The 14,744-nt window shown below is 34.3% G+C and overlaps 2 long non-coding RNA genes across 18 annotated transcripts in view; one reads left to right on the forward strand and one right to left on the reverse strand.

Annotated features, from left to right (window-relative positions):
* The window catches only part of LOC112648220 (uncharacterized), a 191,404-nt gene that overhangs the window by 48,488 nt on the left and 128,172 nt on the right, over positions 1-14,744 (reverse strand). The gene's annotated exons all lie outside the window — the stretch shown is intronic.
* Positions 5,037-14,744, forward strand: part of LOC112648269 (uncharacterized) — a 36,853-nt gene continuing 27,145 nt past the window's right edge. Inside the window, exon 1 of one of the 2 annotated variants that reach the window (XR_003128881.3) lies at positions 5,037-5,125. This is a non-coding gene — a long non-coding RNA (uncharacterized LOC112648269). The remainder of the gene's footprint in view (positions 5,126-14,744) is intronic. The other variant, XR_003128880.3, reaches the window with a different exon arrangement.

Here is a 14,744-nt window from a genome sequence, read left to right on the forward strand (position 1 = left end):
TAATGCAAATTAATCAATCCTTGGTAAAAAATGTGCTATTTTGGTGAGTGATATTAATGGTGACAATGGGGGAAGTTCTGAATGTGTCAGGCTAGAGATTATATGGGCAATTTCTGTATATTCCTCTCAATTTTGTAGTAAACCTGAAACTGATCTTTTTAAAAAAAAGTCTTAAAAAGAATAAATAAGATTGTTTAAGACCAGCTTTTCCTGGGGACACCTGGGTGGCTCATCTGATTTTGGCTTAGGTAATGGTCTCGGGGTCCTGTGATTGAGCCCTGCATTGGGCTTCATGCTCAGTAGGGAGTTTGCTTGTCCCTCTCCCTCTAACCCTTACCCAGTCGTGCCCTCTCTATCGAATAAATAAAGTCTAAAATAAATCAACAAAACAAACAGCTCTTCTCATATAAAGAGAATTAGAAGAGCTAGTGAGGAATCCCTATTCAATTCTGACGTTGACCAGAAGTAGCTAGAAGGGTAAACATCAAAGTAAATTGTGTCAGTGTTTCAAATATGTCAGAATATGAACGCAATTGACAAATTAATAATTATCAATATTGTTGAGTAAAAAGGCACTGTTCTAAGGAAGCCAAAAGGAAGAAGATGAAACTATCACTACTCATGAGTGGAGTAAGTGTATTTTTAGACTAAAGTCTGTTGCGATTTATCTGTATTTACACCAATTTAGACACAACATTTGGTGTGTGTTATGGGGTTTAATTTTATTATTTATTTTGAGGTAAGTGTAGATTCATTTGCTGTTGTAAGAAAAAATACAGAGATCCCATGTACCCTTTACCCAATTTCTTTCAATAGTAACATCTTTCAAAATTATATTACAATTATTATTAATAATTCCATTTTGATGTATCTAGTTATTATTCACAAAAACTGTTTTTAACCTTCATCTTATCCCTAAATATCTAAAGGCATGAAATAATAATAAGAGCAAAGGAAAAACTAATAAGTTTAATGAATTGAGTCTTTTATTATAATTCAACTCCATTAATATTCCATCAAGTGAAAGGTGCAAATTTTAGGATTAATCTCATCAGGGAAATATGACAAATCTGTTATTTGAATCAAGTAAAAAGAGAACAACTTGTTCACCTAGCTTATCATAATATCTTATTCCCAACAGACTCTTATTTCTTCTTTATTTTACTTTTTTTTTTTTTTTGTCTTGGAAGAAAGCTACCCTACAATGAATTGTAAACTATAGTTAAGTTTAAAGTTAAATAAGTCATGCGAAGAGCCATTGTATGGTGTATAGCCATAAACCACAAACTAATTGTGCAGTAAATTTTTTATTATATTTACTTTATCACATATTTTATCCTTCTCTCAATGTCTCTTTCCAACCATCTGTCAAGCAAGAGTTTTTTTTTATCCACTTTATTATGCTACCTTTCACTTATAATTAAAAACAACCTATGAGGTACACAGGATTTGTAGTGTTCATATCATTATAAATATGGATTTCAGAATTGGTCCCTAAAGAGCTATGTAAGAATGAATGGATTGGTAGATAGGGGTAGGGACATAAGCAGATAAAAGGACAGAGTGATATCACAGAGGGTAGATTTAAAACTAGGCTCTTCTAATTCTTCTCATCCATTGCCCTTCACCCTCTGAATGTCTTACTTTCCCAATATGCTGCCATTCTACAATGGGAAGGAAATAAAGAGTATGGATTTTCTAACACTTCAAAATGCTATACACAGGAAAATTATGATAATAGAACACCATCGTCATCATCATTGTTGTCATATCATCATGATTGATATGATTGGGATGAACTCACTTCATTCTCAAAAATATCCCCCAAATTGTAGAGAAGAAATCCAAGCACAGAGACATTAAGCAACTCTCGCATATCCCCCATAAGAAGTGTCAATATATCCTCTATATTCCTCTTCTCATAACTTTCCTTTAGTTGCTTGGTGAAAATTCAGAAAGTCCTGTTGCTCAGGACTTGTAGTTGAATTGTAGTTCCCAGGTAATTGTGACTGTAGTCCTGTTCACTAACCCAAGTGTAGCCATGTGTTTTTCCACTCGTGAAGACACACTGCTTGCCTTCACTGGAAATTAAAGTGTAGTAGCATTAGTGAATTAAGATGTCTAAATAATGATTCCTTATAAATTGGATCATCATCTGTATATACTGCAGATTTCAGTATGCTCTGTGATTCCAAGCACAGAAGCAATAAAGCAATGATTCCTTTCTTTGGCTTACCTGAGCATTTTATAGGAATTCCATTTTGATATACCTATGGTGTCTTTCTAATGATGGCTACTATAAATTCTTTATCAAGTAATATCTTAATGTTGGCATATTTGATTCTTTTTTTAAATTTTTATTTATTTATGATAGTAACACACAGAGAGAGAAAGAGAAAGGCAGAGACACAGACAGAGGGAGAAGCAGGCTCCATGCACCGGGAGCCCGACGTGGGATTTGATCCCGGGTCTCCAGGATCACGCCCTGGGCCAAAGGCTGGTGCCAAACTACTTTGCCACCCAGGGATCCCTATTTGATTCTTTTTTATACTCATTTTGAAAACTTCCTGGTTCTTTTTTTAAGATTTTATTTTTATTTATGAAATACAGAGAGAGAGAAAGAGAGAGAGAGGCAGAGACACTGGCAGAGGGAGAAGCAGGCTCCATGCAGGGAGCCTGATGTGGGGCTCGATCCCTGACTTCAGGATCACGCCCTGGGCCAAAGGCAGGTGCTAAACCACTGAGCCACCCCGGGATCCCCATCTCTTCTTGGTTCTTAATGTGACAAATACTTTCCAGTCGAAACCTGAACATTTTGTGTATTATGATCTTTTGTGTATTTGAATCTTATGTAAACTTAGTTTTAGTGGCTTTCTCTGTCATCATTCTGACAGATCAGGGGAGTGTGCCTTCATACTCTCACTACTGTCAAATAGGGGTAGAAGTCTGGGTTCCCTGTTTGATCCCCATCATTACTAAGGTCTTGGATTTCTTTTTACTGCTGAATGGATGTGGGAATTCTATTTTTAACCAGCTGGAAGAGTAGGAAAGGACTTTGTTATTGTTTCCCATGTTGATTTACTAACAGGGATGTGGCTGATGTCCTTATAACTGTTGGAGGTGATGAATGTCCTCACTCTCAACTAGGCCTCTTCTAAAAGAAAAAGAAAGAAAGAAAGAAAGAAAGAAAGAAAGAAAGAAAGAAAGAAAGAAAGAAAGAAAGAAAGAAAAAGAAAGAAAGAAAGAAAGAAAGAAAGAAAGAAAGAAAGAAAGAAAGAAAGAAAGAAAAAAGAAGAAAGAAAGAAAGAAAGAAAGAAAGAAAGAAAGAAAGAAAGAAAGAAGAAAGAAAGAAAGAAAGAAAGAAAGAAAGAAAGAAAGAAAGAAAGAAAGAAAGAAAAAGAAAGAAAGATAGATAGTAGCAAGACAGTGGGGCTCCTTACTGCTAGGTAGAGGTAGAAATTCAGATTCTCTATCTGGCTGACACCACAGGATAGGGCTTCATTACTGCTCAGCAGGGATGAATGTTCATACTCCCTACTCGTCCTTCACTGATACACCATGTGCCTTGTATAAATTGATGAAAGTAGAAATTTGGGCTCCCAGTCAGTCTTTGCTGGTGAGGTAATATAGTGAGGCCACTGATGTGTGGGCGTATGTGTGTGTGTGTGTGTGTGTGTGTGTGTGTGTGGTGTTTGTTGGATTGGAGCCATTATTTTGTGAATGCTTTGAGTCCTCGTAGGCTACACTTTTCTTAATACTTTGGCTAGAGAGAGCACGAGTGCTTTAGCACAGTTTTGGTTTAGTGCCTATTGGTGTTTCTAGGCTGTTGGCTTCTAAGGCACCATCTCTGAGTTATATTAGGTAAAGAGAAGAAGCAAATTCACTACCATCATTCTTTCCATTCTGGGATCCCTGATTAGCCTGGTTTTCTTCTCTCCACTTCTTAGGGTTTCATTATTTTGGTTTATATATGATGTCCTAGGTTTCTAGTGCTTATCTGGAAATATGGAAAAAATTATGACTGTTCTATTTTTTTCTGGAATCAGAAGTCTATATCATTTATATTTAACTATTTTTACATAGACATCAAAATAGCACCTACTTAGTAGCTAGATTAAGCAACATAATCAGGACAATCGGTTGTTCTAATCAGCAGCAGATAATCCAGTAGCAGTATGCTAATGAAGAGACAACTCTCTAGGGGCAGCTAATATAGTATAATAGTATAGTATAGTATAGTATAGTATAGTATAGTATAGTATAATAGAACACAATAGAATATAATATAGTGTGATAGTGCTGTAGCTATCATCATCTCTGGTAAAGAAAATCTCTTGACAATTTATTTATGAGCATGTGTTACATTTTTATTACAATATTATTTTGAAAGAGAAAAGACCCCTGATAGGCTACCAAAAATATCCGTTCTTGTTAGGACATTTTTATAGGGGAAATAATCATTGTTAGCTAGAAAGGAATAAAAGAAAATCTGGTGAAAGTTACTATATCTTGACTGACAGCTCAGTAGGAGTATAAACAATTACTCCATTATTTTCAAAACAATCTTATTGGCAATAAAGTTCTTCAAAAAATCACTTATTTTCATCAGGAATGATAATTTCTTTTCAGAAGAAAGTTGTGAGTCATAGCCCCAAGAATTTCCAGACTGTATTGGGGATATCTTTTCTTTTTATACACATGTCAATACCAGAAACCTTTCTTATTAATTCAGTAAAGATTAGGAGGAAAAAGTCTTAATTAGGGAATATATACCTTACTAAATAGCTTAAAACTGTTAGGATTTCCAGATACAATGACGATTTAAGAGAGTTTATAGACATTCTGACTTTATTTGAACAGGACTTGTGAGTCCTCTAGCCTCTTCAACTTTGTCTACTTGACTTGATTTATAATGACCCTGTGTTGAGCCACCTACTTGAAGAATCTCTTACTTGCCTCCATCTGACTACTGGTCACTCTAGAACTGGCTCTAGAACGCTGTTGTAATTATCTAGGGTCATTCTTACATGCAGGGTGTTTTGGAATTCTAAAAAGATTGAGATTGGAGATCACTGAATTTACACAATGGTTGTAAAATTGGGTTTTCCCGGTTTTGTTAAAAAGTGTAAGTAGAATTTGGGTCTGACAATTTTGTTATCATCTATCAAAGAAGCTTATGGGGGAGAAACTAGTCTTACACAGGAGCAAATATTGTTTACCATCTATAGTTACCAGAAGTACGCAATAACAGTGCATTCCAAATTGTCTCAGTTTGAAACTGTATGTGTAACAAAGCGTATTTTCTGTTAATTAAACACTGTGATATAATTTTGCTTAGGGAGCTTATCTGAAATAACAGATTTTTCTACGTGTTTTGAGACCAGGGAAGCTGTATCACCTGACAATATACCATGATTCTAATTACCTGGGAGGAATCTCATCAAAATTTTTATTTCATACCACATCTGTTTAATGTTTGTAGTGTTTCATGTTTTTAAAAAGTTATGCTCTTTTTAAAAAAGCAAAATACAGTGGCAACTTTCTTACCTACCCTGATATTTTATACTGTGCATTTACTGGCAAACTTCCTAATCAGTGATCCAGAATATTTGTAACCACAAACTCCCAACATAACACATTTACCAGTAATATCGCTCAGGCTTGGGCACCCACCATTTATATGTCTAAAAGCCACATTAAAAAAAAACAAACACATAAAAACTTGTAAACTTTTTTTAACTTTTCTTTCCATCCATGGCTTTAGAGATTTAGAATCCTCAAATTATTCCCCAGTGCATGGAGTGGATTATGCTTTTTGTAATATGTTACATTTGATTAATGCTAACTGCACAGTAGGACCTTTCAATTTATTTTAATTTATGCCCTCATATTGTAGGATATTATAAGTTAACCTCTACCAAAGTGCAACTTCAATGTAGCAGACTGAGCATTTCCAAAAGACTTTCAACAGCAGTTATTTACCTGTGACTATTTCTGAATCCATTAAGGTCCTAGGTCATTTACGTATGAATGCAAACCATCCTCAGTTCACATAGCCAACATTCATCAGAAAGGAGTCTAAATCTGTTCCCGGGTCCCTCTCTTTGGGCAACAAACTGTTTAATGAAATGTGATGTTTTATGACCAAGCTATAGGCCTAGGAAAGAATGAACGTGGCCAAACTTATAGTTTAAAAACATAAACCCTTTTCATATAACTTACTTTACTCCTAATCACAGCTAGATCTAAATCTTTAATTCAGGATTAATAACCTAGAAGTATGAATTCTTCCTAATTCTGAAGGTACTGAGAAACAGAACAGCCAGATCTGCTTCGAATACTAATCACTGGCACCTAATACAGTGATGAGTGTAAATGATTTCAGTTCCAATCTAACTAAAAATGACCAAAGCTATATGGAAAATTAATTCACTTAGCCAGAGTCCAGAGATAAAGCGGCTCTAGAGTTGTTCATCAGCAAAATGAAGTCATCAAGAACCCAGCTTTTCCTTCCACCTTTCTCTGTCATGCTTAATGTGTTGGATTTTTTCATGGGTAAAACTGCTATTTTATTTCTAAGCATCACTTGCAGACATGACAATATTAAGTGGACAAATGACCTGGTTTTTCTGAGGTGTCCCTTTTTAAGAGTTAATATTTCTTAGAAATTCCCTCAAACAATGTCTCTTTTTCTTACATTTTATAGCTCACAGGCCCTCTCATAAATTAAGTATGAATAGATACTTTCCAGGATTGAGTACTTTCTCTGACAGGTGATTATCTCAACACAATCAGGGTTTTGATAACAAGGGATTTCGGGGGGTACGTGGCTGACTCCGTTGCTTAAGCATCTGCCATTGGTGTAGGTCATGATCCAGGGTCCTGGGATGGAGCCCAAACTGGGCCCCCTGCTCAGCAGGGAGTCTACTTATTTCTCTCCCTCTCTCTCCTTGTTCTTTCCCTCTCTCTCTCTCTTAAATAAGCATTTAAATAAGATTTTAAAATAAGGGAGTGAAAGAAAGAAAATTAATACCTATACTGAGAACATCACCATGTAAGCCAAGTATTTTGCGCAGCTAGATTTTACAATTATCGTGGAGAAAGGCTAATGTCCTACAATGTTTCTGCATTCCCTATTTTCCCTTTGAGTGTCTTTGTCATACAAGTGTCTTACCAAGAGAATCAGCTTCTATTAAAAAAATGTAATTCTAAAAGGTAGATGTGAAAGCTGGCAGACGTGAATCCCTTTCAATTATCCCTGGTCTCTATAGTTCTGACAAACCAATTATATGCATTAATTATTGAATATTTTCAGCTTTTGGAATCAGTTTCATTCATATGTCTAGCCAGAGAATACTCAACACCTCACCTACATCAGTCAAGGGGACTGGTTTAGGGTACAATTTCCAAGGCTAGATAGTTGCTACTGGTTTCTACTCTGATTTTCTATATTATCTTCTCATTTTCACTTTAAATATAATTGTGTATAGTTCCATTATGTGTGTAGAGATGTAATAAGTATAGGAAATATATATAGTAGGCAAGGACAAGAAGAATAGGCATCGGGAGTAAGTAGAAGGGTTTAAAGTTAACAAATACTTGTGTGTTTCATCCCTCCCACACTCTGACTCCTCTCAGTGTGGTCTGTGGCCCCAGAAATTGCTAAATGTCAACAAGGAGAAGATACAGAAATTGAGAGTCTGCCTTTAGAAACACATTGCAGCAACATCTGAATAAATCTTCCTTTTTATAGACCAGTTCTAGGTCTGTTAAGGTAATGTTGTTGAACGTATGTGCTCAATCACATGTAGTGTGAACAATGTATTGTTTGGTCTGTCATGAGTTGTAAACTTAAAAATTAAAAAGAAAACCAAAAATTATCTTCGGGTACACAAAACTTGTGAAGCCTTACAGTATAACACTTAACCTAAGAAAACAAAGGTTCCCTTTACTCTTAAGTCGAGGATCTATAAGAATGTGTTCATGAATTAAAAAATGAATTATATAATAGTGGCTATAGGTGTAAGGCATAACACAGCACAAGTCATTTTGGAAATAATGACATAATAATGACTAATAATGAGTTAGTCACTCAAATGTCAAACCAGTTGTGTTTCTTCCAACCTCATGACAAAGTATTTTCAAAAGTAAAATTATTTTCAAAGTATTTTCACAAGTAACATGAGTAACTATATATAATATACATAATAATACATGTGAGTACCCCTAAAGCTTTTGTTTCAAGTTTATGAGGTAGGTCTTTTCTATGTGACCAAAAACAGACAGTAAACAATAAGAAAAAACACCTCTCTGCTTATACTTGTGGAAACCAAATCTCAGACATGGTTGAAATTTAGCTAAGGTTTGAATTAGTAAAATCCTAATTAAGAGAATTAGTGATGGAATCAAGTTCCAAAGGCCAGGCTAGCTTCCTAGGTGCTGAGAAGCATCCACAAATTATGAGTGCACAAGTTTGTGATGTAACTTATGTGGGTTAGCAAAGTGAGAAAGGGAAGGTGAATTACGGAAATTTTTTTAAAAAGGAAAAAAAGAAAAGAAAAAGCATAGAAAGATATATAAGGACTGTTCCATCCTAAATTTATTTAGGGCAGCTTGTAGATCTTGGAATAGTAGACACATGAACCTTTTAAACAAGATAAATTATTACATTAATGAACACTGAAAATACATATCTAAGATTATAAGTGCAGGTATTGTATGTGATTTTTATGCCGTTTTCTTCTGTATTAGGCATGTATTATTCTGTAATTTTTTTAAAGTTCTTAGAAGTATAAATCAGGTTAACACACAAAAAAGGAAATGAAATCCCAATTTTATAAAGAAATATATGGGAAAAATAAAAAGTCTGAAAATCTCTAATATTTTTAAGGGTGCAAAAATCCAAACTCTCATGTATTTTAGATAGAATTTGTGAACACATGCAATAATTTTAGAAAGTAAAATGGTAATACTTGTATAAATATGCACTTTCACCAAGTCATATCATATTTGGGAAGCTTTGTTATTCGAATTAAAGAAATATAAGATGTATACATATATATTTAACATACTTTTATAATCTGTATAATCATATATAATATACAGTTTTATAATACATAAATATATAATAATAGAATAGAATATATACTATATATTCTATAGTCCACTTTATACGCAGACACACATATAAATATATACACATATATATGTTTGTGTGTGTATGTATATATATATATATATAATGGAATTTATTGCAGCATTGTTTGTAGCAGAAAAGGATTAGCAACCTAAATTTTGAACAACTGAAGAAATGGTTGAATAAACTGGAGAAACTAGAAAAAAAATGAGCTAATTCTATATGTATTAAACTGAACAGACATTCTTTATGTATTGATCCAAGTTACAAAATAATGTGCAACAATAAATTATTTGTGTAAACAAATCTTATATGGGTGGATTCATGTAAATGCCTAGGTATAAATTTAGACAGACATGCTGTAGTAAGATGTGGAGTGATGAAATTTTCCTGCTTACATCTATTAGCTCAGAAGTAAAAGAATGGTGGGAAACAGAGTGGGAAAATTGAACAAATTTCTCTTTATACATTTTTGAAAGATTTCCTTTGTCACAGAAAGAGCATGTTTCAATCAGAGTTTTTGCTCATTTTTATCTTAAAATAATTCTAAACTCACAATGAGTCTGCAAGTTGTTAATTGTTGTAATATGCAAAATGTAATTTGCAAAATTGTAATTTGCAAAATCTGCAAAATTGTTAATAATTTGACAGTATAAATGCTCTGTATGTACATTTGAATGCACATGTGCACACACATACACATATTTCCTAGGAACAAATTGCCTTCTTATATATCTGCAATGATAAAAATCAGAAAATTTAACATTGAGACAAGGGGATTACCTACACATGGCCCATATTCAAAATTTACCAATTTCTCCAGTTTTATCTTTCACAGTATGTTTCTCTATCCAAGATCTGATCCAGGATCTCTAATTTACATTAAATGCCATATCCAAGTAGTCTCTGATGATATAGAACAGGTCTCATTTCTCTTTGTCTTTCAAGACACTGGTATTTTTGAAGAGTACAGGCCATTTTTGTAGAAAGTTCTAGAACTTGATTTGTCTTATGTTTCATCATGACAAATGCCGGCTATGCACTTTTTTGTCAGGAAAGTGACACTTATGGAGTTAACTTTGATCCTTTGGTTAAAATGCTGCCTGCTAGATTTCTCTACCATCAAGTTATTATTTTCCCCTTTAGTAATAGTTAATAGTGCAGTAGGGAGATATTTTAATGTTATGTAAACATTCTGTTCCTCAGTAAATGCTCACCTACTAGTTGTAATATCCACTGGTGATTCTTTGTTACTTTAACAGTTGCAAAAAGTTGACCTTCCAACTCCACCATTTATTTCCTCTACATTTATTGATTGGTGTCCAACTCTAGATTTTTTTTTTATTTCAATAATGCTCTAATAAAGAAAATAACAGCAAGTGGGATAATACTTTTGGAGGCTACTGAGGATTAACTGGGCTTAGGTGAGGTTAGTGGTTGGCAAAAACAAGCCTTGGATGAAGCTTTGGCTCTAACAGGGTGCATTTCAGTACATCTGTTAACCTTCCATGCCTTTGTCCCATTTCTGCCAAAATAAGGTTAATTACTGCAAAGGCACTATTGAGAGTTACGATTCTATGAAATCTTTTGGAATTGCTTCATTTCCAGGAATTCTTCCACTGGAAAAAGTAGCTCAAATTTAAGAGCTTTGGATGAACAAAGATGGAGGCAATTTGGCTCTTTACTATGCTTCAGTGGCCATGACTTCTCACATGCCATTTATGCACAAAGGAATGTGATTCTGAGTAACTAGGGTACTGTATAATTTTTCTGACAATTGATCAAATTATAGCTTTTGTACCAGAGCCAAAACAGCAATATGGAGACAGGGGCAATGTGAACATTTAAATATTTGTTTTAAAATATTACAGTGATTTTCCCCCCCACTTCCTCTATGCTTTTAAAGATTGAATTGCATATAAAGGAAGCATTTGCTGTGAAAAATAAACCTCCTCTTCATGTGAAGGATAATAATAAAGTGAAATTACACCTCAAAGGAACATGTCTTGTTAGCAATAAAATTTAAATTATCATCCTACCAAAGAGAAAGTGGATGCTTCACATAATCATACAACTGAAAGGAATCTTAGACATCATGAGGTCCCACCTCTTTATTTCAAAGATGATAAACTGAAGGCAGCTAACATGAATCATTGAAGGTCATGGAGATGAGAATGCAGATTCTTTTGTCTAGCCCATGCTGTAGGCAAAGCTTAATTAGTATAAGGTTCCAGACACAGTAGTCAGGGTAAACATATTAAGCCCTTTCTTGAGTAGTATGATATAAAATATACCAAATATAACTGTCCCCCAAATTATTCCACACCCAGATGACATTTTTTTCTGAAATTCTAATTTTTGAATTTTATCTTATGAAGATTTATTTCTATAATTCTTTCAAACTCATATTTTTCTATTAAATCTTCATTTCATGAACTGAGTCTTCTTTACATCTGCTTTATCTATCTATCTATCTATCTATCTATCTATCTATATCTATCATCTATTTATCTATCTATCTATCTATCTTCTATCTGTCCATGTGTTCATTTATTTTTCACTATAATCCCTATGCTGTACTTTACATCCCTGTTATTTATTGATTTTAATATGTACTTGTCTTTATGTATGCATTCATTTTTGTATGTTTTTGTTTTTTCATTTTTTTCTTGATCAGACTCCAAAGCTTATTTATTATTTTGGTTTCTTCAGAACAATAATTTTGGGTGATTTTATTAAATCTATGGTTCTTCTGTATTTTAAATAACTATATTTTTTGTTTTATTTGTATATTTCTTCTAACTTTCCAAGTTTTACAGTTTTTTTTTTCTAAATAGTGTTGAATATATACCCTGCTTGCTTTCATTCATTCTTACATAATACATTGAACATCAAATTATGATGAAACTTTGAATATAGCTTTAATCACATTTCTTACTTTTAGAAATATACTAATCTAATTGTCTTACAGTTTATAACATGATATTGGTTAAATATTGGTGTCAGACAGAATGATCCTAGCTCAGCCAGTATTTCCAATTTGTGCTTTAGAGAATTACCTTAATATTGAGCCTTTTGTTCTTTTTTGTTTCTTTTTAATATTGAGCCTTGATAGCATCACTTTCAATGTTGTAATCTTGATGGTAGACATGCTAACTCTATTTAAAAGTGTGAACTCTAGAAGTTATTTAAAAGCATGAACTCTAGAACTGGATTGCCAGGATTTGAATCTGACACTTCTTAGTTTTTAGTTCTGTGATCCAGGGCAATTTATATAACTGCTCTAATTGACAATTTGCTTATCTGTAAAATCAAACTGACAGTAGTACCAAACTCACAAGTGTAAGTTTCAAGTGTGTCAGTATAGGTATAACACTAAAGAATATTATAATAGGCAATTACACACTAACTAGCTATTTTTATGATTAAATTTGATAGTCCATTGAAAAGTTTACATCACACTGCCTATCATGTAGCAGATGTTCAGCAAATATGTTACAACTTTTAATATTATTAATCATTTTTCATATTCAGCATCTGGAATTTTTCTTTTGTTTTACCTCCCTCCTTCCCTCCTTCACTCCTCCTTCTTTCCCTCTCTTTCTGCCTCTCACTGTTTCCTTTCCTGCCTCCTTTCCTGTCTCTTCTCTCCCACTCCCCAATTCCTTCCTTTTCTTTTTTCTGTCCTACCTTCTTTCTTTTGCTAATTCTCTATCCATTAGTGTATGATTAAAACAGAAAAACTATAATAAGTGTCATGAAAAAGGGATTCATCGTGGGGATTAGATACAGAAAATCATGGAAGCTGGTGAAGATATTCATAGAAAGTTAGTGTTGGTGTACCAGAAATCAGTATAGATCAGTAGAGCTAGCAGTCAGGAAGAAAAGATGGAAGTAAAGCAGGACAAACTGCATGACTGAAGACAAAAAGGAATCCATAAATACCAACTAGAATTTGTATCCAGTACTTATCAACTTTAACCTCAGCAGCAACCAGGAGGTTTTCCAGGGTATGCTTTGTATTCCAGACTTGCTGACCCCTACTCTTATTATGTATTTAAAATGCAATTACCCCGTCTAGGTCAGGATGGATAATCCAAACCAGTGCAGTATTGCAATTTTGAAATTTGGCTACAAGAGACTGTGACTTTAATCTTGCTAGCCAGTTCTCTCTCTCTCAGATCTTGACTTGGATGAAGCTGCCATATTGGACAGGACCACATGTCAATAAATTGAGAGCAGCCTCTGGCCAACAGCCAGTAAAGAGTCACAGTCCAGTAGCCCATGAAGTACTGAGTCCTGCCACCAACCACAAAATGAATCTGAAACAGATTTTTTTCCTAGTAAAACCTTGATATGACTGCAACCCAAGCCAATATCTCTTGAGCAAAACTTTATGAGAAATTCTGAAGCAGCAGAACCAGCTAAGTCAATAACTGGACTTCTAACCAAGAGAAAAGGTGAAATAATAAGTGCATGTTGTTTTAATCTGGAAAATATGAGCATAATTTGTTACATGGCAATATATAACAAATATACTGCTCTTAGCACTCAACCAGTCAAGAGGAATGCAATAAGGAAAGTGTGTAGGGGAAAGTCATTTTTTAAAAAGAGACTTTTCTTTTTTAGCTTTGAGAAGAATCTTCAAATATACATCGGAAAAGGGGCGCCTGGGTGACTCACCCAGGTTGAGCATTCAACTCTTGATTTTGGCTCAGGTCATGATCTCAGGGTCATGAAACAAAGCCCCACATTGGGTTCTGCAGTGGGATTGGAGTCTGCTTAAAATTCTCTCACCCTCTCCCTCTGCCCTTCCCCCCTGCTCACTCTCACTCTCTCTTTAAAACTGTGTGTGTGTGTGTGTGTGTGTGTGTGTGTGTGAATGAAAGACATGTTAAGGAGTAATGAGGGAAGAAAAAGAATTTTAAGGAGTAATGACAAAAAAACTGTAGATAATGAAATGGTATAAGACAGTTAAGGAATACATTATATTATTACATTCAATTCCTCACTGTTCTCTCTTTTTTTTTTTTAAGATTTTATTTATTTATTCATGAGAGACAGAGAGAGAGAGAGAGAAGCAGATACACAAGCAGAGGGAGAAGCAGGCTCCCTGCAGGGAGCCCAAAGTGGGACTCAATCCCAGAACTCCAGAATCACATCCTGAGCCGAAGGCTGACACTTAACCGCTGAGCCACCCAGATGTCCCAATTCCACACTGTTTTCAAATAGCAAAGGTGGATGTAAAATTCATGTTCCTCCTCTGTTGTCTACACCCAGTCCTCCAATTCAATGATATGCCCTTACAAGGAATGTGAAGGATTGTGTGCATTTGAGGGAAGGGAGATAACTGCATTTATTTTAAAAATCATTTTTTTAAGAATAATCTTACTGGAGAGTGGGTCTGCAGAGCACTTATTGCTGTCCTGCAGGATGTGGAACTCCTCACTAGGGTCATAATTTACATCTGGTAACTGATAATCCTGAACCTCTATGTTTGGGCTTATTTAACTTCATGTAATATTTATTTAAGAATTTTCTCATTTTGTTTAAATGTGTTGTTCATATTTTTTGCCAAATTATAGTCATTTTTTAAATTTTTGGGGTG

Source organism: Canis lupus, chromosome 19 (genome assembly GCF_003254725.2).
Source record: "Canis lupus dingo isolate Sandy chromosome 19, ASM325472v2, whole genome shotgun sequence".
Taxonomy (NCBI): Eukaryota; Metazoa; Chordata; class Mammalia; order Carnivora; family Canidae; genus Canis; species Canis lupus.